This window comes from Leguminivora glycinivorella, chromosome 4 (assembly GCF_023078275.1).
Source record: "Leguminivora glycinivorella isolate SPB_JAAS2020 chromosome 4, LegGlyc_1.1, whole genome shotgun sequence".
Classification (NCBI taxonomy): domain Eukaryota; kingdom Metazoa; phylum Arthropoda; class Insecta; order Lepidoptera; family Tortricidae; genus Leguminivora; species Leguminivora glycinivorella.
The window spans coordinates 18,802,502-18,827,463 of record NC_062974.1 but is presented as its reverse complement, the minus strand read 5'-3'; the positions used below and the strand labels follow the sequence as shown (position 1 = coordinate 18,827,463).

The 24,962-nt window shown below is 36.6% G+C and overlaps 2 long non-coding RNA genes across 2 annotated transcripts; one reads left to right on the top strand and one right to left on the bottom strand.

The window, feature by feature from the left end:
• Window positions 1–20,901: 20,901 nt before the first annotated feature.
• LOC125225547 lies at window positions 20,902–21,517 on the top strand. Its single transcript, XR_007176996.1, has 2 exons — window positions 20,902–20,945; window positions 21,178–21,517. It is a non-coding gene; the product is annotated as an uncharacterized LOC125225547 (long non-coding RNA).
• LOC125225546 lies at window positions 21,314–22,759 on the bottom strand. The gene is made up of 3 exons (XR_007176995.1): window positions 21,912–22,759; window positions 21,614–21,802; window positions 21,314–21,455 (listed from the first exon to the last, which is right to left on the bottom strand). It is a non-coding gene; the product is annotated as an uncharacterized LOC125225546 (long non-coding RNA).
• Window positions 22,760–24,962: the final 2,203 nt, after the last annotated feature.

Genomic DNA, 24,962 nt, shown 5'->3' with positions numbered 1-24,962 from the left:
AACTCGTTTTGTATTTCGCACTACATAGTTAACTTTGGTCTAGACGTTATTTTTCAGGGAATGAAAAAGGGAATAAATAAAGTCTACAAAAGACATACTACAGGAATTTCAAGAAAATTGTAATCATGGGATGTCATCATTGATCATATTTATCAAATTTAACACAAACCATAATATGGGTCAAATTGTCAATACAGAAGGTTTTAATCCTGTGTTGAGAGACGGCAGTTAAGTAAAGAGACTAAAATTGTATTACATTCTACATATGGACAATCATCTTCTAGATCCATTCTCTTTGCTTATTACCTATGCATTTAGGTCGCGATTCTACCCATAATTTGAGCTAACAAAATTATGGGACTTCACGTTCGACGATCACAATCAATTTATAAATAAGTGTGTACGTGATGTTTTTGCAGCCAACGCTTCGCCACTTACAAAGTGATCGAATTTTGCATCAAGCAGAATTCACTTACTACCAACACGACCCTTATATCGCGAATGGAGCGAGATTGATGTGTGAAAAAAGCTTCAGAAATTGCTAAAAAGGGAAAGCTAAGTGTTGGGGGTGATCGAAAAACGACGGCAATGGCGTTCAGCACCCGCAATTTCGTCGCGCGTTTTTCTGAACAAATGTTCCCTTAAGATTCGGCTTAACATATGCGGGACACGTTTTATTGGAGGTTAAAAACGCTCCTAGCCGCTGTGTCGAGTTTTATATGCGTCCTACAGGTGTAAGCCGTTAATGGTGCGTATGTATATTGTTTGTAAAGTTTGTTTTATTTGCGCTCGGTAAAACGAAATGTGTGTAGAAAGAAAATGTGAGAGAATCTATTCTTCGTGTTTTACTTTATTCAGTTTTAGATAACAGCGTCTATACTTTATCACGTTTATGTATTGTGCTTACAAATGTGCAAAAAGTTCATGTAAGTATATTATATTACTCGTTGTATATGACTCTTACTTCAAATTTACGATTGACACAGGGACCTTTTAATTATGGAGGTACTCTAAAAAAGCCTTAGACAAAACACAGACGATCAAATACTCAATATGCTGCTAGAAGAACATTGAGAAATTTTTTTCTTCAGTTTCTTGTTAATTCTGTTTACCACAGTTTCGAAACCACCGTTTGAATGGTTATTTCAGTTCAAACGTGTAAATTAGTAGCAATTTACCATTTATAAGATTTAGTCATTACTTTCTCTAGATTTTTGCTCAAATATAAATCACGCACACAGAAAAATCCCGCAATAATTCCCAACATCCACACATCAGTCGGAAACGGAAGCGATCCCGCCAATTCTCGTCCAGGGTCCAGTTTTTTTGTCAGCACCAACCGCATTAGGTGATCACCGGGGGAAGAGTAATGATCGTAAATGGGAGGAAATTACCGGGCACCTTATCGTCCGATTCAATAAGCCGGGGGCATAATAGAAGTGCAGCTACAGCTATTCGGTTCAGAACTGTCAATGGGTGTAATTGCCTCGTTCGGACTAGATGTCGCTATTCATCTGTTAGCTTTTAGATCGACTGTCACTTATTCGTAGTCTACTTTTACTTTATGATGCGCATTTATTTCAGTTACTTAATCGTGTTTATCTGTGGAATTATTCGTTTGGGCCAAATGGTGCAACGGGCACAACAAGGTCAGCATATCGGAAAAAACTTTATGTTTCTTTCTTTGTAGTTAAGTATCTTGACATCAGTGGTCGTACTATGCGTCATATCTGAGAACATAATGATACCCAAACCCAATTGTCCGATATCTGATTAAGTTTTTTTTTTTTTATATACCACGTCGGTGACAAACAGGTGTTCATTGATTAAATATAACCTGACATTTAGGTATTATTGGAAATATGTATAATTTGTTTGTATAAGTTTTTAAACAACCTGGCTTTTATAACCTTTAACTAAATATACACTGTTATTACTATAACACGTGCCTGTTGTATGGATAGTATGTTTACATAATAAATGAAAAGCCTTGCTACAGAGTTGCCTTCTACGAATGTCAGTCTGGTGCGTAATAGGTATTATCAAAATAATAGCTTTAAAATTGTAATATCACTGTGCTGATAAATACTGTGTACGAATCAAAAGTTTCAGTATTTTCATAGGTCATTTTATTATGTCAACCTTGAACTTTTCGAAAAGTCTTCTTAAGGTTAAGTTTAAATTCTAAATAACAATGCCTCAAGGGCCTATTTTAGACATTAGCTAGCTTTTAAGTTTAGTCTTAGTTTCTTATATAATTATGTTCATGTAAATAAAGAATTATCAGTACCTACCTAAAAAAAATATAACAGGTTGTATTTATAATAAAGTAAATTTTAATACGATTCTAATGTATTTCGCATCGTATTTCAAAAACAATGAATCACTAACCATAACCAAGGAAAAATCTCAAAGGGAGATTTAAATGGCATCATAATTCACGACTAACTACCGTCCGCTTGCACCAACAAACTATGAATAAAATTAAAGTTTACCAACAAGGGAGCAAAGCATGGATCGATTAATGGTGTGTAATTACGCAATTTCTGGCAATCTCTAATTGTGGCGCGGCAGTATATCCTGCGTGACAGTACGTTATTTCCCCCGAGGGCTGTAAAGATAGCATAGCATTCGTTGAGACAAAAAGGTTGCTAGAATCGTCGCGTTTTAAATAAGCGGTATTTGCGATGTGAATTAGAGTAAGGGTTTGAGATGAGGGTTAATTTGAATTATGATTGTGAACATAAACAATAACGTATAAATATTTACAATAATCAAAATGTGAAACTATGGATGTTTTTGTTAATTGCAAACAGAGTTTAATCTTTAATTATAGATGAATATTGACGACTAGGCATTCATTTCCTTACTTTCATAATTTGAATATAATTATTTTACACAGGACTGTCCGAGCACTTATCAAGTTAATAGATAGACATTTTAGAGATCGAGAAAAGATAATCTTATGGGTTAAAATGTCATAAATTCTCGTATTATTTGTGTTTATTACCCAGAGATATCTTTTTTTTTAATCCAGTGATATCTGTCAAGTTGAAATATAGAAAGAAACTGCAGAGGACCGAAATCAGTGGCGAGCTGTCGTGTTGGAGGCCATGTTACACTTGGATTTGCTGCGCTAGAAGAGTAAGTGATTAACTGATTATTCTGTAACTAGTTTATATTTTCTTTAGCGCGTTATGTACTTCCCAACCCATCATACTCTGCAAATTTTATGCTCAATAAAATAATGCAGTGCTTTATATCTTTGCTCGCGTCTAGCGCGAGCTAAAATTATACACCGACTCGTCGGCCATTGTTCTCTGATACTTTATTTGTCTCAAGTACTCCTAATTCGCTTTTTGGTTCGATGCGTGTCATTTGGCGTGTGTGGCTCTTTGAGAGTAATTTGTGATTTCAAATAAAAGGAGCATCAAAGGGCTTGAAGGATATGCGGTATTTATTCTGGGAGCTTGCAAATATGTGCCGTAATTTAAGAAGACATCGGCTCTTATGAAAATTATTGAAATATGCGTCTGGTGTTACTGATGTGATAATGTTTATTTTATTTTTTGTAGCACGCATTATTGCTATTATGTGATACGTTTCCAATATTTTGAAGATTTAAAACATGTTAACTTTATACATAAGTATAAAGTGCAAGTGTCACACTTTAATAGGTATATTATAGGGACTCTCTGTCATCCACCATTGGTGTAAATAGGAGCATTACAAGCTGCTATTTAAATATTTATATATAACTAGCTTTTGCCCGCGGCATCGCTCGCGTTAGAAAGAGTCAAAATGTAAGCCTATGTCACTTTCCATCCCTTCAACTATCTCCACTTAAAAAATTAAGTCAATTCGTCGCTCCGTTTTGCCGTGAAAGACGGACAAACAAACAGGCACACACACTTTCCTATTAATAATATTAGTGTGGATTAGTATGGATTACAATACATGGCACTTACAACATCCACTACAGTAAATAATGGACACAACTTACACAATGGAACTTAGACTAACAAATAACGATATAGGTACGTAGTTAAGTACAGAATATCATCTGTCTTTGCGAAAAATCTGGATTTTACCAAGTAGTGGCTTTGGCAGCCTAACAGGTTAGATATGGGACTATTAAACCGATGTAACCAATAAATTTCTCGGAGCTTTTGTACGGTAGGTAAAGAATTCGGCTAGCTTTTAGGAATATTTGGGATTCGGAACCTTTGTTGTGGAAAAAAGGCCTGATTCCAATAAGTTATAGTCCCTCTGGTTAGAAAAGTTAGGGAGCCTATCCGAGATGACAGTTTAATAAAAAAAAACGCCATTTGAAACTTCAGTAGGTAATCATCATCCTCCTTGCGTTATCCCGGCATTCGTCGCGACTCATGGAAGCCTGGGATCCGCTTTGACAACTAATCACAAGATTTAGCGTAGGCGTTTACGAAAGCGACTGCCATCTGAGACCTTCCAACCCGAAGGGTAACTAGGCCTGATACTCGTAGTAATTAGTCCGGTTTCCTCACGATGTTTTCCTTCACCGAAAAGCGACTGACAAATATCAAATGACATTTCGCACAAAAGTTAGAAAGAAAGAAAGAAAGAAAAGACGTTTATTAGCACAGCATACTTATAACTAGCTTAATCTAATTGTACATAGTAGTGTCTCGGCGTGAGCCACATGGCCCGCTCCGCGACGCTGATTTTCAGTAAGGACCAGGAGTTGGACTAGGTGGCACTCAGTAAATGGACTATATGTATACAAATTGTTAATGAAAAATAAATACTAAATTAAAAAAAAAAAAAAAAAAGTTCCGAAAAACTCATCGGTATGTACGGGGCTAGAACCCGCGACCTCCGGATTGAAACTTCAGTAATACAGGTTGTTTATTATAGTCACAGTCATAGATAATATTGAGCAACTGTCACTACCTATGAGACGAAAGTAAGCTTCCAATTGTGAAAATACTTTCTTAATTTTTCGTAACATCTTCCGTATCACTCCGATACATTTATATGTTTGTAATTTTTTGCATTGATTTAAGGTACAGCGGGGCAAATTTCGACTAGGGGGCAAATGTAACTGGTCCACTTTTTCCATGTTTTACAATGTTTGCATTATTAAATAGAGTGTCCATCGGTTATATTTATATGGTAGGCGTGTTCAGTGGATACATGTAGAACTCAACATCATAGTGAAATAATGGAAAAAATGATGGATTAGTTACAATTGCCCCCCAGTCGAGATTTGGCCCCCTGTACCTTACGTAAATAAATTAACATACTCTGTGCAAGTTTAGCTAACTACTTATCTTGTCATTATAACGCATAGTGATTTTTATTGAATATAAATAAAAAAAAACACTATATAAATGTTGACCTAATGTTTTGGCCACGGCTTCCGCACACGTACGCCGCTAATATTACTCGGTCTATTGTTGGCTAGACGCGTGGCGTGCGCCCGGTCGGTGTTATTGGCTAAAACCACCTAAAACTGTTTGTTCTAGCCGCTGTGGCCGCCGCTATAAAACCAATATCATGCAGTTTTGATTCCATTATCAATGTATCGATATAACAAAACTTTGTAATAAAGTTTTTGTTGATGAAATAAAATATTTACATTAGGGTTGTGGTTAGGTATTGGGACGGCCAAGTAATGTATAGTACTTGCGTGATTGTATTAAACAAAGGACGATATTTTATTCTTGTATAAGTTCTTCTCTAGTTGATTATGTACCTAGGTATACTTAGTAATGTATCCATTTATCTAAGATTTTTTTTTAAATACCATAAACATCCTTTACAAATCTGATTTTACTTATATTATTGTCTGTTAAGAGGACTCACTAATAAATTAAGCACAGCTTCTCTGAGATTTCCAGAAACTACGATAATTGCCACTTAAGAGACAGCCGGATCCAACCTCATGTCGTTGTAAAACTAAGGTTCTTTTATCGTTCGCGTAAATTCCGGAACCCAGGATCGTAATAAATAGCTGAAATCCGGAACTTCAACTACTGACACCGACAAGCCTGATACGACTTAGTTGTGGCTTTTCGCGCTCGCACTTTTCTTATTTCAGAACTAGATTAAACTGGTATTTTCTCGACTCAGAAGTGGGATTAGTGTCGTTACTAACGGGTGTTTTTTGTTTGTATTGTATGAGGCTTAGAAGGAAGTCTTCCTGAGAAATATTGTTATATGAAAGTAAAAGATGTCCGCGAAATATATTACAAAATGAGGATAAATATTGGGCTTGTTTATCGTGTGCACACCCTAGTGACGGGTTAACAATTTCACTACCCCTTTTCTTCCCGTAGGATGTTCTAAAAGTCGACTGTGGGATATGGGTTCCCTTTTGGTGTAGGCGATGGGCTAGGCACAATTTCGTATTCTTTCAACCCCTTAAGAATGGCCTCTCAAACTTGGACAATTTCATGTGTTCTTTCTACTCCATTTCGGAATACAGGCGTGAGTATTTTGTACGTATGTGTTGTATCTAAAAATAAAGTCATCGAAATATTTAAAATTTGTGGGAAATATAGATCTTGGCGGCATTATAAAAGTCTGCCCAATAAACTTGTCAACTTTCTCAAAATAATAAGTATAATTAGACGGTCCTTTATAACGTTTAATTAAGATCCTTAGCTTTTTTTAACTTAAAAGTTTCTTAAGTATCTTTGAAAGTTATGGACATAAGGCGGCTGTTCAACCCTTGTCAGACCTCTGTTGATAGAACTCTGAAATTTCACTTCCTAAGTTGTTTTAATTCGTTGCCGCCCAAATTAACTTATAAGCCAACTTAGAATAATCTGTCCATGGATTGTCCTAAAAGTTATGAAGCTATATTTATATTTCACTCAAACTTTCACACGATGACACGATCACAATCTTTGACACGATGTAGAGAAAGTGAGAATAGTGATGCATGAGCTTTCATTTAATTCTAAGCAAATAATTTAAACCTTTTATGAAGTAAAAAAACATCAGATCCACTGCCCACGCTTCGTCATCTTACAGAACGTTCATCTCAGGTCCATCTACATCTATCTAAAATTAGAGATCTATACCTAGATTTAAACGTGTGAAGGATGAGAGAGTCATTCATTTAGGTATGGTTTCCTAGTACCATAGACAAAAAACATACGCGATGTCTACTTAACTAAAAATCTGTATGTATCTGAACTAAGGGCAAACATGTGACCTATGTAAACAAAACCCATTTATGTTTACATAGGTCACACTTAAGTAAATTTTGCTATAGGACCAAGACAAATCACGAAAAAAAATGGAGCTCCCATTGAGAAATAGGGATGACGACTACATAAAATAAGTGGCATTCTGTTTAGTCCGTCAGTTAGATCGTCCAAAAATACTGAACACATATTTTTCACTTTTTATAATTATTGAAAAAATACAAAAGAGCATCGAAGTTCCGGAGTGGGGGCTTGTGACGTCACTTCTCAGTCAAAAATGTACCTAGGTGTGACGTCACGCGAAACTTCAACGCACTGCTCCGTCGTCATTTTTCGTTTACGAGAAAAAAGATAAAAATACGTGTTTAAAATTATTTGATAATCTAACTGACGGACTAATTAGTTTTTTTAGTCGTGCCTATTCTCGAATTTTCTGGGTTGATCACAAAGTAATAAGTCGCTCAGTGTGAGCAAAACGTTAACGGGTCAAGTGTTTGGTTTTCGTTCAGATACATTATGTATTAATACAAAAGCATTAAAATCAGTTAAACGTCATTAATAATTGTGTTTCGGTGGACGACAATAATAATTATTATGTTAACTGTTACGAGTGGTATCAATTACTCACACGTACTAATTAAGTATCTGATTTGTGCGCATTAAGGGATAACATATGACATGGCTGCCTTTAAGATCGACTACCGAAACTAGGACACGCTTGCTAAGAAACGGAGGGAGTGGCGTAAGTGCATTGAAGATGGTCGCAAGTTCGTTCATGGACCTGGTTTGCGGCACTTGCAGAGAAAATGGAAATAAGGTACCGTAGCAAACCGTCTCAATTGGTTGCAAGCTTCCCTTGTCAGCTATGTGGCAAAGTATGTCGCTATCGCATAGGTTGTCGTTATAATTACGTTGAATTTAGTCAGAACGAGTTTTAAGTTCTTTTTTAAATTTCGTTTTCTTTCAACCCCTTTTTGCCAAGAGTGGCACTAAAACTTGAGTAGTTCATGTACTCTGCCTACCCCTTTATGGGATACGGGCGTGATTGTATGTATGTATGTACGTAAATATATATTATTAGTAATTGACAAGGAAGGTCTTTAGTTTTGTCAGATACTGACATCTTCCTTTGGATAATATCATTTATTTCTGATACAAGTGATTGTTATATCATGTTGTTTTGTTTTTATTACCCTAAACGCACATAACTTACTCTGATAAACCTCAAATAAACAGTATTTATGATTCCTATGTGCATGACTTTCACATATGTATTTAGTAAGCTCAAAACCAATACCCATATGTGCACAAAATTAAGAAAAACGAGTATATCTTAATTTGTGATTTATTATTTCCCATTTTTTTTCACACAACATATTTCTTGCTATTTTTGACACATTTTGGATACAAATTGAAATGATGTTTGTACCTAATTCTCTAGTAAATCGATTTTTTGTCTCTCCTGAAAAGTAGCTAAAATGCACATAGCGGAATTGGCAATCTCACCGACGATGTACGAGAATACTATAATTATGTCAGTGTAAATGATATTTGTATAGCTAACTTACCGTAAGGAGACACGCAATAATTAACAGCATATTAGAACAGAAACTATACTATAATATCGGATTATAGAGGAAAACTATAATATAGATTATAGAGGTTTTAATTTTAACAATCGTCATAAACTAAATTTTGTAACATTATAGGTCGGATCGTTATCGCACTTAATTGCCAGACTTGTATTTTATCAACTTTATGTTTGTAACAAGCAGAACTAACACATACATAAATATATCATGTGTATACAATTTTATTACAAAACAATGTCCAAAGAAAATCAATCAACACTTCAATAGTTTACATTTCGCAAGGCGCTCCTGAACCGACCTCATTATATCAGGAAAAACGCGATTCAGAAAATGAGCGTTCATAGTGATAGATTTACATATTGTGACTAAGGAAACGTAAATAGGTAATTATAAATACATATCATATTTCTAGAAATGTAGAACTCAAACTTAGATTATAGCCAGCATGTACCACATTATTATGAATAGGCACATGACTAAAATAAAATAAAATAAAAATGATTAGTTTATATATGGCTGTTATCGCACTAAATTGCCTTGTATTTTATCAAGTTTATTTTTCTAACAAGCTCTATAACAAGCAGAAGTCACGATCTCGCGCCACCTTGCAGGCCATTGCATGTCGGACCGGAGCCAGACGTTATTGCTTAGCGAAGCACTGTTGCGATTGTCTTTCGTAAAAATTGTGACACATACTAAGGTTCCGACTTACTAGTTCCTTGTAAATTTTATACGAAGCTCTTTATAAACTCTTCCTTCTTCTTCTTATAAGCTCGTTAGTTAATATCTGGAAATGATTTTCTAATGCTAAACTTTGGCATTCTAACTTTATTCATTTTGTGATTCGAACATGTCACTTGGTGCGCACAAATAAATTTTGCATTGCGTGTGAAATTTATCTAGGTACCTAGCTTGATACTAAAACTCATTTTGCTGAAAATTGAACGTTTGAACGATCTGAAATGGCCATTCGATATTTAGAAGGCTCTGTATTCCAGAAGCAAAAAAAGCGCAATGTTCATTTTGCTATTCATTCATCTTCTCTGCATACTACTCCCGTTACTTCTTACATGACTCGTCGAGTATGTAACTGGGATATTAGGGAGCTACTAGATAACCTACCTATTACACTGAGAGAAATTTGAATGACAAGTAGCTTGTTGTTTGAACCAAAGAGCACGTAGGCGCTATTTTAACCAAAAAACTTGTTGAACGAACATGAAAACTGGTTGTATTTTCTCTCAGTGTACAGGGATCACATAGTGCCATTATCTTGAGATATCTCGGTCTCTCAGATTTCAGATGGGTAGGTATCCTTAAAAACGAGGGATACTCGTAGTAGCTATACTTTTACTTAGGATAAATGTACTAGGGAATGATAGTTTTATACGAACTACGTAAATGTGTAGGAACGTTTTAAGACAACTTCTAGCGCAGTATTCTTATTTTTCCGAATTTCGTGATTTATCGCTAGGTACGTCAACTACCTAACAGGATAGTTCGATTCTGAAGAATTTCGTATTCTTGTCATACGGGCCTAGGCACAAAAGTGATTTAACGAACCACGAGGACAAACCATTACTTGGATTCACATCTACCTTAATAGAAAGATACAGTACAGTCTTTTTAAATGGCATTGAAAAACAAACCGACTCAATTGTTTAAATTTCGATGTAATACTAATATTGTGAGGAAATAACATTGATTGGGAAGTCCATTTACATCAATATATCTAGGTACTATGTAAATACATATTTATAGTTATTTATATACTTTAAAACAAGAATAATTATGGGCTTTCTAGGCTTAAAAACAGATGGCGCTGTTTCGCAGCCTGGAAGTGTCCAAAATCATATTTTCCCCAAATATTTTTGCGTGTTTTTATTTTTTATCGGAACAAATTACATATTTCTTTATTTTAATATCATGATATCATGTCAATACACATTAAAAAATATATATTGTAGGCATCATCAAATGTAGTTATGATAGAATAGGTGACGCTAAAAATGGAGGTACGATTCTTAGTATGAATATTGTAAATTCTATATAAATTATCCTTGCTTTAAAGTAAATATTCTAAAAATTCCAATACATGTTTACAGTTGGTCTTATTGAAGCCAAATATTTCTTTCCTTTCTACTTGGACGTAAATATACCATCAAAGCTCTTACCACCCATTATAATGCTTCTTATTTAACGCACCATTTATAAAGAGGTTTTAGGAATTTGTTAAAATTTACGCAGCACTTTCCGTGGAATGCGCGATCGGCATAAAACAAGCCGCTGTTCTATGAGTTTCAAAAATGTCTAATCTTTAGAACTAGACAGCTGTCTCGACTATTTAGATACACGACAAACGCGCTTCTACTTTCAGAGTAAAATATCGTTTTAAATACCGACTGACAGATGACACATTTCGACATTCTTCAACTTGTCGGTTCTGAAATACGCGCGCTCGTTTCTCCCTTTTATTTATTTTGGCCCCCGTTCGAAGGATCTTACGTAAACTTTTATCTGTATACAATGCGTTTTGTATCGTATTATGTTGTTGTTACAGATGATTTTGTAGCGTCATTATTAAAGAGTTCTGTCGTTAATCTTCGATATCAGCCAATTTAATAAGAACAGACAAAAAGTCACTGTAAAGCTATGCCGTCTAATGTCACCTATACGGGTTAACCAACCAATTAGTATAAGTGTACAAATATAAAAATAACTCCAGATTATATGTTAATCACAAATTGTCTATATCAAAATGATTTAAGTAATATTTACATGACAGTTACTCATGAATCTTAAGTGACATAAAATTTATAGATATCATTATACGCGACAGTAGGAGAGCATAAATATGTTGTCAGTGTATTAATACCCGTGGTACCGGGGTTATTAAAGACACGTGTTTGACAATACGATATGTGTTTTTGTTGAGTCAACACTCGTCATGACCTCATGTTAATCTCGTAGTATAATGAACGTATTATAAAAAATAGGTCGTGAACGGATTCCCCGGGAACGGCAATAAGTAATGCTTAGCGCAGATACAGCTTAAAATGTCTAGATGAATTCGTGTCGAGTCGGCAAAATAATTGAGCCATTCATAAGGCTTGTGATAGCAGGCTCGAGCCCCTTTCGAGCACAATGACTAATAAGAAGTTAATCCGCAAATAAAAGTGGAATTGAAACAGAAGTGGAACGCCTTCGCGCCGTGTGGGTAGGCTAATGTCGATTTGTCTTTGTCGGCGTCACTGAACTCGTCAGAAATAGATTAAGCGCTCTCACTCCATCTAATGGCGCCTCATTTGTTTGGCTTTAAGAGAAAAATTGCTCTTAAACTCTGCACGATAGAATCTTGTCGATGAGTTTCGTTTGTTTGACTCAATTTGCGCTCGTCCGCCCGCCCGCGTTACCTCACACTTTCAAATCCACTTAACACTTTCGAGTGGAGCCTCAGCAAATTGTTTTAAGTTGTTGTGCTCCTGTTTACAGCTCACCTGAAAAAACGCAATTTGTGTTTTGGCCGCGAGTTGTTCAGCTTGTTACACACCTCATTTACTGTCAAGTGTTTCCCTGGAAATTGTTTACGTCCTCTCGTAGGCACGAACAAATTCACATCGCAATTTACGTAAAGTAATTCGCCTGCAACTGCGCGTATTTTTTGTACCAGCGAATTCTTTCTCCCGTATAAAATGCACATCGATTCAAAGAATGTTTAAATTGCGGTTTAATAATAAAGTCAGAAACTATTTCATGAAGCTGCGCTGTGATTCGTATTTCGTATTCACGAAGCGCCGGATTTAAATTCAAAAGAAGAGAAAGAAATTAAAAATCCGCAGCGGAATAAACTACTAAGAATCCGGTGGATGCGTACTAACCAGATGAAAGCAAGAACTTAATTTTTAGATACAGTGCCTGAAATCCGGACTTTTGTTTCAAGCTGGTTCTAGTTATGGCTACAAAAAGGATAATTGTATTTAAACATTCTTGAAGAAGATAACTAGATAAAGTATCTGCTGTAAAAAGTCTATGCAAACTAAGAGAAGGTAAGTATCTAGAGAATGCCATCCCTTAACACGTTCTAATAAAAGTTAAATATTCGTAAAATATATTATGAAATAGTAAAAAAAAACACGATTAGACTCACGTCTTATTAATTTATCCTACTTACTAATATTTTCCTCTACTATGCATATGTGATATGACATTAAAATATATCGTCGCTCTCAGTAAATAACTCCTATTAAATTTTGTCTCTTAGTGGTTTTAACATCCTCGAATTAGCTAAAACCTTTTTTAGACCTCGGTTTCTCAATATTTCACCATTAATGTAATCGCATTTAGTACCCAGCTCAGTAAATCTACGATTATAGTGATAATGCGCAAAGTGCAATAAATTACGCATTTCAAGGAAATACAGACATGTGGTCGAGAAAACCGAAATCGATCTGTCCGTTGACGCTTTACGCGTTTGTGTGGACTTGCTTTGCGAAATTAAACGAATTAAATTTACTGGAAGTGCATGTTGTATGAATTAAAACAATAATATTTCGAATGTGCAAGAACGAATGATCAAATACATACATACATACATATAAATAATCACGCCTGTATCCCATAAAGGGGTAGGCAGAGCATATGAACTACTAAGTTTCAGTGCCACTCTTGGCAAAAAGGGGTTAAAAGAAATCCAAATTGTAACATTCCAGTGACAGGTTGCCAGCCTCACGCCTACGCCACAATTTAACCCATATATCCCACAGCTCATATACTTTTGGCATATTACACGGAACCAAAACTCCATGGAACGATTCATAGTACAGTATCAGTGCGTCGAACAGCTGAGAAGTGCTGGAGGCCTATTCTTTACCTCTGTCATCGGTTGTAATGTGTATTTATGTATAATTATTTCTGAAGTTGTACCATAAATGTACATTTTGCCTTCGTGTAGCAGAAAACTTCCCCTTAGTGTGCTACTTTTAAACTAGAGGAAGCATTAAATTTAATGTCATGTGTGGTTATTTCTCAATTTTTTATTTAACAATCAATAAGAATCTAACGAATTATTTTGGTTTTAAAGTCTCACCATAATAATATGTCTTTGATCGTGATGAAAGCTTACGATTCTCATATCACGCCACGGCTTTAAAACCGCGCGCCCCGAAAGCTAAACTACAATTTTGCCACCGTATTATACCTATTTCCGTGTTTACAAGTCTGATTTTATTTGTAGTACATCGCACCGTGAAATAAGCGTGAAGGCGTCTGCCGACCACCCAGTGCGACGCTGACTGCTTAACGCGCGCGGCGTCATTTCTTCTGATTTATAAACGCCGACGGCGAACCCTTTGTGTGCACTGCGGTGCAACAAAAGTGTACACTTGAAATAGACTTGATGATACTGATTAAGGAGTTGAAATTGAATCATTATCATGCTACCGAGTTGGTCACTATCCTCGGTATTTTATTTATACTACATTGCTAATAGAATAAAATCTCATAAGACAAAATGTACCGTACTACTAAGTACAGTCAAGCAATCAGCATCAAATATACGTTGTGACAGTCAAAGCTCCAAACGATATACATCTCGTAAGTAATTATAGTCCCTTTCGATTACAGTAATTACCTATTTTCAATTGTAAATTTTCTGTGAGTTGGCGTGTAAATGTGTCTCTGTGCAATGGTCTATGTACTTGATAAAATTTAATGATTTGTAATGTACCATAAGTGCATGTGCTTCAATACAATTGGTGCTTTGTCTATCACAAAAATTTTGATGCTGACTGTTTAAGGCAATAAATTTTCATAAAAAGTGCAAGGTCACGCTTACAACCAAGCCTATTTCGACATTACAATTAATCAAATATTGCACTAGGTGATTTTTTTAATTTCATAATTTAAAACAGTATTTTAAATATACCTAACCAGAAAAATAAACCCCAAAATAAAAATAGTTCACCTGTACAAAGCTCCCACTCGATTGACCCATGGAACCCGCAAAGGAAAATAGATTTTGTTTCACCATGTTTCACTCACCGCAAAGTAAAAGCACACCGGAAATTTACATTCCCATTTTCTATTTATGCCAATCGGCTAGGGGGTGAGCTTTGATAGCGAAAAGGGATTAGATACTTTCACTTTACGCGCCATATTTTCGGATTCAGAATTCATTATTCGTTTCCATCAATTTACATAAGAAATAAAAGAAAATACGCAATTTTTCTTTATAAAATATGTTTGCAAAGTAATATATCCACTTCTAAAGAAAATAAGGTCTGCAATCTAAATTAAAATTATAACTGACTAGCTTTTCCCGTGGCTTAGCTCGCGTTAATTGGAAAATTGCGGAATGCTTCATACAAACTTCCACCCCCCATTTTAGGGAATTGGGGAGTCAGAAAGAGACAAAAAGTAGCCTATGTCACTCTCCATCCCTTCAAGTATCTGCACTTCAAAAATCACGTCAATTCGTCGCTCTGTTTTGCCGTGAAAGACGGACAAACAAACAGACACACACTTTCCCATTTATAATATTAGTATGGATACCTATTTCGTGATAGATACCTAATTTCAGTGTTGTTGATACCTAATTTCAGTGTTGTTGTTTCAGTTGTTGTAGTTGTAGTTATAGGATCAGGCGGACCTGACAGTAAAGGCCCACAAAAAAACGAATACCGCATGCTTGCACTGAGTCCTACCAATAATCATGATTATACGAAAAAGTATGAGTAAAGATATGGAACATGGGAATCTTACTTTTTCACGACCTGATAAAATAATTAAATATTAATATACAATTATTTTGTCTTCTAGTGTACATCTATACTGGTTTAAATTAATTTGAAATTATGCTTTGAAGTAAGTTTTCTCACGCAACCTATAGGGCAGATCACAGAAAACCTCTTCGTAACCAATTCAAACACATTGAAAGGGGAATTTCAATGTAGGGCTTTATAAATATCGAGTCATTGACTAAAATGATTATTTAGTATGTTCATTACTTAGTAAATCTATTAAACAATCCATAAACTTTATACGTACACTGTAACCTACAATAAAATTGACATTGATGTGATTCTCAAAAAATGTATCAAACGGTAGATTTTTTTTTCGCAATTTACGGGTTTCCCATTAATGAAAGTTGTTTAAATGATATTATAAATATCCACCCTCTAGAGTTGGTAATTAGGTATGGCGGACATTGCGAGTTAAATGAAAAAATTCTTGGAAAGATTTATGTATTTTCCACACACAGATATACCAGAAAGATATAGCACAGGTACTTGAAGTTCACATAATCCATCGTCCGTGGATGTCGTTTTTCGCTCCAAAGATTTCGTATGAATGCAAATTCTGCCAAATTAAAGAAGCACTGGGCTTTTGGGTGGAACTTATCTGCCGGCTGTGTCCGGAAAGATGGGCCAAAATAACAACCAATCGATACGGCACCACAGCTCCCTGGAACAAAAAGGAGGTGACAAGGTGACAAATACTATGATTAGGGCGTCTGGAGGAGCATGCACAAAGACACAAGACAGAAGTTTTCATCTCATTACAAAATACTCTTTCAAACACTGCCTCGTTGAAACTTAAGCCGCGAGACTGTGGATATAGGTATTTTTGTAGTGCTAAAACAATCAGCTTCTTTGAATTATTTCTTATTAAAAAATTATTTAAGTAAGTTGGCATACTTACTTACCTGAAGATGACAGACGTAGGGAACTCGTCATTTTTATGGCAGTCGTGGTGTAGTGGTTTAGTACGTCAGCCGCGATAGCTGGAGACCCGGGTAACCCGGGTTCGATTCCCGGCTTCGCCACCAGTGGGCTTGATCGCTTTTAGTGTATGGTATCTATTTCAATTTATAATTTACGTTAACTGTTTGAACTAATCTTTTAAATGTAGTGTCATAATTGCTAGTAAATAATTAAACCCTATTGTTTTACGCTGTAAAATTTAAACTATGAATTTGCGTGACATAGCACTAAGCCGAGTGATTTAATTCACAATTGAAATACCCCGAAACATACCAACGGCTGATGATTTCAATTGTGGTTTAGGATTAAATTCATTGTTCTCATTATGAAGGAGCGATTACATCAGTGAGAACGTACTGAGCGTAACATGTTAAAGCCTAAATATTGGAAATCACTTTTATAATAAACTATTACTTGATTAATGATATTTATTTTACGTTTATGAAAAATAAGTATACCAAATTTTAACTTAATTGGGTCAGTGGTTCAGAATAACAGTGAAAGACGGACAGACGGACAGGCAGACAGACGCACGAGCGATCCTATAAGGATTCCCTTTTGAGGCACGGAACCCTTAAAACCATACCTACACGGTGTAACATTAGGAAACCGAATAATTTTAACAGCGTATTATATTCCTCATCATATTAGAAGAGTAAAATGTCATATAAACTTTTCTGGATTTCGCCTACTTTCAGAGTTATAAGCATTTAAAAAAATAACAATTACTTATTGTTTCTTAGAACAAAAAGCTGTTTTGATGGCGATGATGCCATTATCAGACATAATCTGTCCTCGTTGATAGATGTCAAAAAATAACTAGTAACTCATTGCAAAAAAGTATTTTTTTAATACAAAAAATTAACATTTTTATTTTAAGTGCCAGTTTTACGAATAACATTTACTTTTTATGTGAAAATACATCCAAAAAAAACTAAAAAAAAATTTCACATTTTTTTGGTGAAATTTGCTTGACGTTATATAACATTTTATCTGTATTTTGCCCTCAGAAATGCGTAGGTAGTTAAAATATTTCGGTTCCCTTATATTACACCGTGTATATATGTGGCAATGTTAGTACAAATCCATGATATAGTGAATAGAGGCTTCAAGTGAATAGAAAGAAACGCAAAAAGTTCAGCCAACAATTTATTGTATACAGTACTCTGATCAAGGCTGGAAGTAACCGACGCAAACTCACCTCAAAGTTCACTAGGTACTAAATAAAAAAAACGTATGTAAGAGTAGAACTTAAAACCACCTCGTACAGGTAGACTGCGGTCACCGGACCCACGTCATTTCCAGCTTTCGAAGGGGCATCCAGGGTACCTACCCACTGAGCATGAAACTTACAATAACTTGCAGTAAGTTTACATACCTCACATTTGTAAGTTTAGAATGTAAGGTCGGAGAAATATGACAACAACATTCAACTTATTGGTAATTTGAAACTTTCAGAAAATTAGTAGTGCTATATTATTGTAACATGACAAATGAAAACTAATATTATAATATTGCAAGGATGTTTTGATTACAAGTTATTTAAATGTTCATTTATTACATTGCTGCAACAAGGTATTAGCTATATTACATATGCAACGTTACAGCAACATTAACTTTTAAACATCAAGTTTTCAATGTTACTTCAATGTCTAAATTTAAAGTTTCCCAAATGTTCAAAATCAATATTACTGCAACTGACCACTTGAAATATTGGTTTTATGCAGTTGCTGCAATATCACAAATTAAGATTTACTTCAATAAAACCTTTTGATATAACCGGTATATTTATTTTGTAACATTACAGGTAATTATAAATACAATGTCACAGCAATTGTTTTTTTTAAGAATTAATTTCTCAATGTTGCACCAATTTTAAATAATAACGTTTATTAAACATTTAACATCAATATTACAGTCATTGACCGTTTTAAATATATTTTTTATAATTTTGCTGCGTTATCACAAATTGATATTTCCTTTAATGAATCTATTTTAGAATCTATAAATATTACCCGTATCAAAATAGCATAACATCAGGGCAAATTATAAACACAATAGATGTTTTAAGCTAAGTATATTAGATTTTTCAGATTGTTTTTTTACTGCTCGGTGGATAGGTATTAGGGTAAGTTACATCAAGGACGAATTTCATTTCGAAACCCCTATACGTTTAGAAAGACCTAATGTTGGATATCCAACGACTCCATCACGAACCACTCAATAGATTCATCCCCAGCATGCAGTTTACTAGTCTCACGCGGCCCGTCCGCGCGGATCGCGACCAATTTATATGATGATGTTGTCGTCCGCGCGGACCCATCCATGCCACTCTAAAGCTAGGAATACACTACGCGGACGTCCGTCTTGAATCGACCGCGGACGGGAATCTGGACAATGACATTACACATAACCGTGCAAACTATCGGTCGACGGACGTGGACGTGACCTTGAGCGCGTGGACGTCTGATCGAAATCTGGCTCGCCGGATGTTTTGTTCCGTGCACACTGATCGGTCGCGGTCGCGGTCGTTTTACGACGGACGTCCGCGTAGTATGTTCCTAGCTTAAATCTAAACCGCTCCCTGAAGTTAACACATAAATCCAGTGCGGATCGCTCCGCGCGGTCGGTCCGCGTGACGTAAAACCAGCCTAATCCGAGGGTGAAGCTAGGAACATACTACGTGGACGTCCGTCGTAAATCGACCGCGGACGGGAATCTGGACAATGAAATTACACATAACCGTGCAAACTATCGGTCGACGGACGTGGACGTGGCCTTGAGCGCATGGACGTCCGATCGAAATCTGGCTCGCTGGATGTTTTGTTCCGGGCACACTGATCGGTCGCGGTCGCGGTCGATTTACGACGGACGTCCGCGTAGTATGTTCCTAGCTTGACGCTGTAGGTACGAGTATAACGACGTTAGTGCGTTTTCACATTATCCGATCCGATATCGGATGTATTGAACCGCTATTCCATTCATTACTGGCGACATCTTGGATTTTTTCCATTAAAATCCTTCCGACATCCGATATTCGGATCGGATAATGTGAAAACGGCCTTACGTGTGCTCCCTGGCAGGCATTAAGTATAGTCGAGCGGTAAACGATGATGTTTTTTATCATTTATCGCGCGACCATACTTGCCTCCCCACCGTAGCGGCGTGTACATCAGTGGGGTTCGGGCCAAGCCACGTACAGACCACATAATATTATATATTATATTGTGGAACTGGTAAAGCTAGGAACATATTATGGGTCTCGACCGCGGACGCGATCTGGATAAAGCTAGGAACATACTACGCGGACGTCCGTCGTAAATCGACCGCGACCGCGACCGATCAGTGTGCACGGAACAAAACATCCAGCGATCCAGGTTTCGATCGGACGTCCATGCGCTCAAGGCCACGTCCACGTCCGTCGACCGATAGTTTGCACGGTGAGGTGTATATTCACTGTCCAGATCCCCGTCCGCGGTCGATTTACGACGGACGTCCGCGTAGTATGTTCCTAGCTTCAGTGTATATTCATGAAGCTAGGAACACACTACGCGGACGTCCGTCGTAAATCGACCGCGACCGCGACCGATCAGTGTGCACGGTCACCAAAACATCCAGCGAGCCAGATTTCGATCGGACGTCCATGCGCTCAAGGCCATGTCCACGTCCGTCGACCGATAGTTTGCACGGTTAAAGCTAGGAACACACTACGCGGACGTCCGTCGTAAATCGACCGCGACCGCGACCGATCAGTGTGCACGGAACAAAACATCCAGCGAGCCAGATTTCGATCGGACGTCCATGCGCTCAAGGCCACGTCCACGTCCGTCGACCGATAGTTTGCACGGCTATGTGTAATTTCATTGTCCAGATTCCCGTCCGCGGTCGATTTACGACGGACGTCCGCGTAGTATGTTCCTAGCTTTAGTGTATATTCATTGTCCAGTCCAGATCCCCGTCCGCGGTCGATTTACGACGGACGTCCGCATAGTATGTTCCTAGATTGAATTGTGCAAACTATCGGTTGTCGGTCGTGCACGTGCGATCGCGGACGTCAGCGCAATATATTCCTAGCTTCATTGTGTGATGGCGTTCCCTTAGGGCCACTTGTACCACCCGCTTGTCAAGGTTAGTGGACTGTCAAATTCCATATAAAATGGTGGGTTAAGGTTAACCTCGGATTTTCGGTGGTGCAAGTGACCCTTACTGTCATTTAGGTTCAGGTTCCCAATAGTCGGCACTCTTATAAGATGGTGAAGTGTAATGTTCAGGCCTGGCTAATCAGAATAACAACAGTGTTTCCAATAGGATTTATTAAGACAACACAGAGCTATACACAAGTTTAGAAAAAACTAGTCTTTATGTATTAATGTGGTCTAGTAACACTAATGCCATAGGTGAGTGGTATATCTTGTACACTGTCTTTGCTTACACTGAACTGCACTTTCACTATTTGACGCGATGGTAGCGGGTGTACCAAAGACAGTATTATAGTTGAGATTTTATTTGTTGAATTTATTTAGTCTTCACATTAACAACTCTTTCTCTAAGGCCCACATGCCCTCTCCTGTGTTCTTCGATGGCCCATTGTTGGTTTTTATTTGCATATTATTCTTCCCATAATCACAGGACACGGCAAGGAAGTGAAGAAGTGGCAGCATGGGCACACATTGGGCAGACACAATAACGTCTCTGACAAAGACCACTGCAGGCTAGCATGCACCGGGCCCAGGATTGAGTGGCGTGAAGAACACTGGTAAAGAATGGCCTCATTCGTCATGTCCCTCAGCCACAAGGATACAACAAAGAAGAAGAGAATTATTCTTCTAAAATTTACTTCTGCAGCTCATTAATTTCCATTTTCGACTCTGCTACTTTTTCAACCGGCCGCTTTCATTTTGGTTTACCTATAACAAAGTAATGTTTTAGAATAGTACTGCATAAAAACAATAAAAAAATTGTTCACAAATTTTTCTAAGTCCTTTTGCTATACTCTGACCGTGTATAATAATACATTTATTGAGAAACAAATGTCAGTGTTTATCATATAAAAAAATGCCCTCACCATGATTTGAACCTGAAGCCTTAATTAAGCACAGGGTCACTACACTGCCGAGACATGTCATATTAACAAATAACAACCGCTACATAAAGCAGGGTATTTTCTTGTTCTCAATGAGGCCGGCTGCCTTAAGACCATATTGTCACAGTCTTAACATGCTTCCCTCAAATCCTCAATCATCCTGTGAATCCACTGCAAAATAAAAGAGGTAGTTTGATTAACAATATTATATTAATTAAACCTGAAGTTTGGCAATATGCGTACAATTCATACTAGAAGAAAGAATATGTTTCATACGTACATAAGGTATTCTTTGGAGGACAAACAGGTGTTTTTTTTTTAGCTTAAGAATAGTGAAAACACCAATTATGTATAATAATATAAATTGTAAATAATGTCAAAGAAAAGATTCTGACATTATTTCAGTGTTGCCAGGTCCAATTTGAATAAAATCAGAAGACACGTCCTAAAAATCAGGAGACATAAATAATTCGTCACTACTTTAAAAAAAACTCATATCTTCGTCTATCAATGAAAAGAAAATTGTAGTAAGTATGTATGGAATGCATATAGACTTACTGCGTTTTAACTTTGAGGAACAGCGTGAGATACGAAATTTTTTAAAAGTAGTGATGAATTGGCTCGAAAGTCATAGATTGATAAAGCCTGAGAGCTTGACCAGAAATATAATATGAGAACTATTCTTCATACTAAACTGCAATGTCACCCCATACATCAGAATAAACAGCGCCCTCTTGACAATAATAGTCATATATTTCTGGTCAGGCTTTAGTATTATTATTCGATAACTTTATTTTCACAATTATTTGCAACATTTACATTAATAAAATTATTTAAAGAAAATTATGGCCAAGCAAATACTGTCGTTTAAAAAAGGCGCCTAATTCAAATTTTCTATGGCACAATAAACCTTCGCCCATGTTTCAAATTTGGCGCTTATTTTAGTATTTCGTAGTCAACTAGGAATCCTTATAGTTTCGCCATATTTGTCTGTCTGTGTGTCCATCCGCCCGTCCGTCCTGGACTGGAAACCGCTGAAATTTGCTTTTGCTGAGATGCAAAAATAAAAAGTGGAAAAAATACATAATAATATAATATAATAAGTTTTATTAGGGTTCGGTTGCAATCTGTCATTTTTACCAGTAAAAGATGAGGGTCTAAATAGCCATGAAAAAATAATGCCATGACATGAGGTGGGGTCCGTAGCCGTACCCTTCCATTCGATCTTGAAAGTCATTTTTTTTAGTTTTTCGTAAATAACTCGTAAACGGTGGCCCACAACAAAAAAATATGTTGAACAAAAAATATCTACATAAAATTTCCTACAAGAAAGGTTGTGTACGTTTTTTGGATAGGATCAATATATAAATGGATAATTTAGTAAGAAAGTTTTTTTTAACACTTTCGCTACCAAGAACCCGACTGTCGGGCACACCGCTCGTAGAAGCGTAGCCGATTACATGGGTTTCCCCGTATGTAGCGAAAATGTCGTAGCGCCGCGTAGAGCCCGGTTTCGAAAGTGTTTCGATTACATGCTCCGTTTTTCGTCAATACCTCGTAAACGGTGGCCCACAGCAAAAAAATATGTTAAACAGATAATATCTACATAAAATTTCCTATAAGAAATGTTATATAGGTTTTTACGCTAGGATAATTTTTTTAGTTGGAAAGTATTTTTAAATAGATTACATGGGCCGTTTTTTGTTGATAACTCAAAAACGGTGGCTCACAGCCAAAAATAATGTTACACAGAATTAATCTACATAATATTAAAAAAGTTTATGTAGATTAATTCTGTATAACATTATTCTTGGCAGTGAGGACCCTGGGAAATTTTTGACGCCGCCATTTTTTTTTTTTAAATGGCCGACTTTTCGTAGAGTGCTCAAATTTTGGTCGTTGAATCTCTAAGCGGCCTTGATTCGAATGAAATTAAAAAAAAATTAAAAATGCTACGAGTGTGAGAAAATTGGCCACTTTTATTTTGTATGGCAACTTTTAAACCGTAAGAGATAGCCGGGGGTGCTCGACCAAATGTCATACAGGTCTCGGAGTAGAAAAAAGTTGCATTAAAAAAATCAAAATGGCCGACCTTTTTTTTTAATAATTTCAAAATGGTCCTAGTGCGCTGAGATTTGGCACACGGGTGGAAGGTTGCCTCAAAATTTATATTCAAAAAGAAAATCTTGAAAAATTCAAAATGGCGGCCTTTGAGGGCCAATTGAAATTTGTATGGAGGTTTTTCTTTTAATTACCACAGCTCCGTAACGGTACAAAGAAGTGAAAAGTGCTCAAACAAATGTTATACAGTCACCTCAGGTCCACTAAATAGCATTTTTAAAAAATCAAAATGGCTGACTTTTTTTTTTTGAAAAATTTCAAAATGGTCCGAGCGCACTGAAATTTGGCAGACGCGTGTACAGTCGCCCAAAGATTAGTATACAAAAACAAAATTTTGAAAAATTCAAAATGGCGGCCTTTGAAGACCGATTGAAATTTGTATGGAGGTTTTTTTTAATCCCCATAGCTCCGTAACGGTAGGAAAAAGGTTAAAAGTACTTAAACTAATGTTGTATGTAGTTATCTGAGGTCCATCGAATAGCATTTAAAAAATTTCAAAATGGCCGACTTTGAATTGTTATTTTTTTATCTTCGGTCCGAGCGCGCTAAAATTTTTCACGTGGTAAGAACGGGGTCCAAAAATAGGAATGAGAAAAAATTTTTTTGGAAAAATCAAATGCCCTCGGGCCCCGCGCACCTTTAAAAAACTAGTCCATTTATATATTGATCGTATCGAAAAAACGTACATAACCTTTCTTGTAGGAAATTTTATATAGATATTTTCTGTTTAACATATTTTTTTGCTATGGGCCACCGTTTACGAGTTATTTACGAAAAACTAAAAAATTGACTTTCAAGATCGAATGGCAGGGTACGTCATGGCACCCACCCACCCACCTCATGTCATGGCATTATTTTTTCATGGCTATTTAGACCCTCATGTTTTACTGGTAAAAATGACAGATTGCCTCAAGAACCTTCTTTGGATTTTTTTTTTTACCACTTTGCACGGTTCTGGCACGGTGAAGAACCCGGCCAAATTATCTGGCATGAACACTATGCGACTTCTGAGGAACTCTACTTTCACTTTTTAATAATTCCAGGTTGCCTCAAACACCTTTTTTGGGCCCAAAAAATTAAATCTTTAAAAATTCATAGCTCGATAAAGCCCCACTCCCCAGCTGCCAGACTTGCAGACCTGATGTGGGTTATGATTAGAGAAGCATCTGAGCACCTTTCCAGGTTGCCTCAAGGACCTGCTCAAAAATCC